The 6,328-nt window shown below is 39.6% G+C and overlaps 1 pseudogene; it reads left to right on the top strand.

Moving 5' to 3' along the window:
* Positions 1-608: 608 nt before the first annotated feature.
* LOC129877897 (5S ribosomal RNA) lies at positions 609-727 on the top strand (annotated as a pseudogene).
* The last annotated feature ends 5,601 nt before the right edge of the window (positions 728-6,328 follow it).

The raw sequence follows: 6,328 nt of genomic DNA, 5'->3' as shown, positions 1-6,328 counted from the left end.
AATGCGGTACTAAGACCAGTCTGTGCTCTTGATCTCTTCTTGGACAGATCTCAAGGCGTTAATTATAATTCAAGTCCCTTTATCTGGGATATTAGATGAGGAAACCTCACGGAACCTTACTACTTTCTTGTCATATAACTTTACCTAGTTCTAGCGGCATAGGTGGTCTTGCTTGGAAGCAAATGAGTTGATTCATTAGCCTACTCACAATAACCCATATAGCACCCTACTCTTACAAAGTACAAAATAGGTTCATAATGACGTTGATAATTTGGGAATCGTTAGCCTCGTATAGTCCTTCTCGACTCTTTTCAGAACTTTAACTGGCATTCGATCTTTTAGGTCGTGCTTTTTCACCCTCAGAGTTGGCTACCAAGTAGTGTCGAAATTCCCTCACCCACTGGCCCATATAGCCATTCTGCGGTTTTCCTCTCATTAACTAGCTCTATGTTCAAGAGCTGTGGCATTCGAGTGCGTCGTCAATTAGCAATTAGCTAATCCTTCTTGTTTTGCTTAAGCCCTTGTTAAAATTTCCTTAACGTATCCTATAATACTCTGGGTATATAATCTCATATTATTTGTCCGTCACTAGTTCAGATTCCTCCATCTCGCGCGATCACACCAGCACTAACACATTAAGTTCCATCAGAATTTTGAAGTGAAGCGTGCTGGGGCGAGAGTAATATTGGGATGGGTGACCTCCATGGAAGTCTTTGGGTCGCGTTTCATTGTAATCCTTTCCATAATGTGTGGGGCACTCGACTTAGCTCCAGATTTACCTCAGCATTATTTCGCGAGTCTTTATGTTTTGCTCTGTCTTCTCATCTGTTATCTTATATCCAGCGTCGATATCCTTTCATTAGTACATTCTTCTATTTTTATATGCTGCCTTCTAGTGTTATGTTGTTCAGGGTCTCATCGCAAACTTCTTAACGCTGCCTTATGTAGCATTCTGGCGTCCCTCTAATTATTGGTAGCTTCTGGACCTTTCTAACTTGGTTTGGCAAGGTGTCTTATTAAAGTTTAGACACCCATCTCAAATGTATTCCCATTTCGATTGCCTTCACCTTACTTTTGTCATTTTCTCATTAACTTCCCCCCTTTAGAGGGTACTCGTATTTTCCTCTGTTTGTACTTGTAGTCGTTCCAATTTCAATTAGGCAGTACTAGTATTCTGATGATAACTATTCCAGGTTTTCTCGAAGTAGTGGTTTTGTCTCAACCTATATCCTTTGCTTCATGGGGCGAATAGAAGTTGCATCATTTGTTCCTTAAGTTTTTCATCCTCATCCCTTAAGGGTTCCACTATTTTTGGGGCGAAGTTGTGTACATGCGTCATTTTTTTGTATCGTAAGTTCCATGCTCTTACTGCATTCTCAACACAGTCCTTTAACTTAGCCAATGCGTACTATGTACGTATGACTAGTGGTTCCACTTTATCCTTGCATACTCGTATCACACTCTTCAATTCATAGTTAAATATCCCTCTTTTTGTTCGTACATATATTCAGTTCCCGACATCTCTTTGAGGTGCTTCTGTTAGAATTTCTTTCCCCAATTAGTTAGTGGAGAACTATGAACTGTTATCGTAACTCATTTTCAAAACATTGTTGGAAGAAATCAGAACCTCTTAAACATCACAATATTTCTTTTAATACTTGACCTACCTGGTCTCCTTCTGAGTTTATCCTCGAGTTGTGAACAACTCGTCGAATTTACAATAGGAGTTGAGTGCTTGGTATTTTTTTTCAAAAAGAGTAAAACTCATTCGCGGGACATCTTATCCTTCATCCTGAGCCCTTTGTTTATCTTCCTACAATACAAATACGGCTAGAGATACCATAATCCGAACTTTTTACTTAAATAAGCTTTTGTTCCTCCAACATAAAATTTTTCAAGTGAAAAGAGTGCCCCTTATCGGCAACCTGAAGGATACCTCTTACAGCTTTAGTTGAACATAGTAGGGGTACTTGGTTTTAACTTCTCAGACATCTCAAAAATCTATGTTTCATTTCCTTTTCCCCGTTCTGGAAAATTTCGGCAGAGTTTCCTCTACACTTCTTACTATCCCACAACTTGCATGCAGAAAATACCAATAATGCCTCACAGGGGCAACACACACACACATATATATATATATATATATATATATATTCATATCATATCACAATCGCACAAGGCTTTCAATGTCATCTCGTATCGCAGCCACACAGGGCTTTCAACGTCAACAATAATATAAAAATACTGGACTTACCTCATATGTCCAACTTCAAACTGCATTTGTTGCACTTTTTGTTTGCTTTCCTTTCAGGTTTCAACTTTGTATTTCAATACCTTACCCGAAGGATATCTTCCGTGGCTTTACCTCACTTACCCGCATGCTTCGTAACTTCCCATGTCGTCAATTACTTCCTTCTGTTGGTGTCATCCTTCTGTTAATATCCAAGATTAGTATAAGGAATTTTCCTATGACTCGGATCTAAAGAACGATCTCAGATGTAGAAGAAAGGTAACACCCTAAATGTCCTGTAGCTTTCTGTTTATAGATGTGGCGCGCAACACATCGATAACCAAGACTCTAGTAGACACAGTCTGTAGACAATCCGAGGACGAACTACTCTGATACAACTTCTGTCACAAACCAACCCCGTAGATCGCAACTGGAGTCTGACCTGGACCCCCCGTACATATATCTATCAGTTGTAACCACATTGAACTGTAAATAAAACAATATCATTTAACAGAGCCCCACTGGGCGATAACATTTACATACACTTGTAGACCTTTTTGTTTGTATCACAAAATGACAGGGCACGTAAGCCGACAAGGATGCCATAACATAACAACATATACAATATATCATATAGATCCAGCTGAACCAAACTGACATATACAACCTACATATACATGTCTGCAGACCTCTAAACATATAAATGACAACATATGGCAGGATAAGGCCCCCGCCATACCCCTGAATGGATAAAACAATTTCTATACATCCGTGGACAGTATCAAAACTAGACCCCAATACAATGGAGCCTCTTCCAGCTGAGCTGCATGGAATCCTAAGCTGACGGACTCCCAAAATCTGTATCTATACCTGCGGGCATGAACGCAGCCCCCCGGGAAAGAGGGTCAGTACGACATATGTATTGAGTATGTAAAATGTAACATAATACACTGGATGTATATTCAAAATAGAGAAGCAGGGGAATAAATTATTAAATCGAAGTCATGTACATGTACTCTGTGAATTACAAAAGCATGCATGCTCAATTTATAAAATATAGCCGGCCCTTTCAGGGGTCCATTGAATCACATTTGTAGGACCATCATAGGCTTGGTGCCATCACCACCTTATTACAACACATCATCATATATCTATACACGTATCTTGGCCCACTATTGAGGGACTCAGGGAATAATTCAGTGAACTATGCACGAGAACATATCATTGCCCAGGACTCAGGGAAAGAAGTGTTACAATATACACGATTAGAGTAATGAGTAACTATATGCAATTTAAATAATTATTAGAGACTTGACCATATAAGAAGATTCAAATTTTATCGGAGGACTCGAGTAGTAGTGTAGTCATCTCAAGTGACTTCTAAATGCCATTATGGGAAATATCAATTATAATCTCGGGGCTCCTAGACATGTACTAAAGTAAAGCCAAATCGCTTATGGAACCAGAAACATTTGTTAACATATAGCCTGTAAGACTTGGAGCTTGTACATTTATTACCTCTTTAACATATAAAAGTTTCTAGGGAAATAGTTCATCTACCATCAGAGTTTGATATTCAAAAGTAATTCAGAGATATTTAAGAATGGAGTTACCTTGGAGTTCAGATCAGATTCAACTTACGACTAAAACAAGGACATGCCCCAAAACAAGAAAGAGAATAAGCTCTATCTAGTCTGGACTTTCCTTCAGGTGATCTTCATATACATATTTTGTACCCGGCCACCCGGCCCTTCACGGGGCTCGGTGAACCACTATGGCATTGTAACCTCATTTTTGTATCAAATACATCTCAGTGGAAATGAGAGATAGCTTCCCATAAATTACATTCTGACACATAGAAGCCCTACTAGTCAATACTTAATCTTCACAGGAACTCTAATACTGAACAGTGGATAGGGGTTATGAGGCATACTCGGAATTCTGGGAATGGAATTATCCCCGCACTTCATATACAATTCACTTAAGGCTAAACATTGCCAAAAGGAAAGAAAGATAGTTGTACGAACTTATACCAAAACATGCCAAGAGAAACCTTCACATACCTTGTTTGAGTTATTCCTCATCCTGTTCACCTCGTCGTCCTTTGAACCTATTCAACATGAAATTAATATGAATATCAACCCATCTTAACTTTCCATCACCTTAGGTTACATCTTAGTATTAATGGAATCTATTTCCTTAGTCGTTTCCCCGACTAGTTCTGTTATTCGCTAAGGCGTCGACGAAAATTGGGCAGCACCTCCCCTATAATGTGCCCTATCCAAATTTCCAATTAGTTCCATAATACCTACAGCGAACCAAAAACAACAACCTGAAGCAACTCATACCAACCATATACAACATGAATTCCAAACGACTTATTCAAAATTACGATATCAAAATAGGGTTTCTAGTTTCCATTTTTGTCAAACCTTTATCCGTACAAAGAAGGGGGTTGTATGGATGAAACCATTAGCTCCCCCACCTACTTTATAACATTATTATACCCTGAAACCACAATACACACCCCTGCATAAGCACCTCACAAGAACAACACTCTATTTCGGCAACAATTCAACTATAGTGACTTCAATTTAGTTTATTCCGAACGTCGAACTTTTTATGACTATTACACAACTTCAAGCATCCCAAAAGGTGTGTAATAAAACCTATAATAACACCATGAAGTCCAAATTTAAAGGAGAAGCCTTACCTTACCCGAAATTGGCCAAAACTAGCCAAATCGCAACTCGGAACTTCTTCAAACGCGCTGAACTTGAGCGGGCTGTTTGTGCGACTTCCTCGCTGACACAAATTGGATTTTCTCATTATTAAACATAATCATATAACCAAGGGATACCATAATTAATTAATTCATGGAATGAAACCCGGAAGCTTACCCAAAAAGGGTCACATCTGTAACCCTTCTCCCTTGTCCCTTTCACGTTTTGCTTTTATTTTCTCTTCCAAATTCCAATTGCAAAGCTGGATTTTTAGTTCCATGAATGTCTTAAAATACATATATATGTATCCACGTACTTAAGGTACACCGTATATAATTAATTCACGAAAGAAAATTGAAAACCTTACATTTAAACTTCAAAGGCCATGGCTGCCTCTCTATGTCTCTCTTTCACGTTTTTTTATCTCAATGTTGGCTGAGGTTTTAATGAACAACTGAAGTATATGATAATATACACATATATATGTGGCTTTAGGGTGTGACACATGTCAGCCCCAAGAGGTGACACGTGTCCAGCCCCTATTGGGCCACCGTACCTACATGTTCAAGTAGGGGCTGCCACGTGGCAGTGGGGCCCACCTCCCCCAAGAAGGTGGGTCACCTACTTGACCCCAAGCAGCTGGTTCACCTACCTACTTAGGTGCTTCCACGTGTCACCCTCCCATTGGCTACCCTAAAAAAATTTTTTCTCCCTCGTGGGTTCATAATCTCGATCGTAATCTCGTCTCACTTTAAGAACCTATGAAACCTTTGCTACATAAGCTTGTTATGGAATCAAGTAACTCACTTATGTAAGTCTTCTAACTTAGTAGTTTATGTAGATAAGTCGAGTCCTGCGACTCGTTACTTGGCCTCCAACTCCTTCCGACTTCTCTTGACCCTATTTCCAACCTTCCCTACCACGAGGTGTCACATTCTCCCTTCTTAGAGTTTTTCAATAAGGTCGTAACTTAAGTAGGTCACATACTAGCTTCTAAGTAACTTAAGAGACATTCCGAGTTTAAAAGTGTAGGGTGTAACAGCTAGCACCAGCACCTCTAGTTAGAAGAGGAGGTCAGGGCCAGGACCACACAGATGGTCACCAGGTTGCATGAGGTGGTCTGCAGGGAGGTAGGATAGGGGATAGAGTCGACATGCAGGGTGGAGGAGTCCAAGCCCATTTCTATGTAGCTCCAGCTAGGGTAGATGCTAAGGCCTCTAACAATGTGATCACAGGTATGATTTTATTTTGCCATCAGTCTGCATCCTCTTTATTTTATCCTAGCTCTAAATATTCTTATATATCTGTATATTTTTCCCCTCGTCTGAGTATGAGTCTGGAGCCATTAGTTGATTCATTGTCTTTTTCGACCCTA

This window comes from Solanum dulcamara, chromosome 12, assembly GCF_947179165.1.
Source record: "Solanum dulcamara chromosome 12, daSolDulc1.2, whole genome shotgun sequence".
In the NCBI taxonomy this organism is placed as follows: Eukaryota; Viridiplantae; Streptophyta; class Magnoliopsida; order Solanales; family Solanaceae; genus Solanum; species Solanum dulcamara.
Note: the sequence above shows the minus strand (reverse complement) of the source record. Positions and strands in the feature narration are given on the sequence as shown.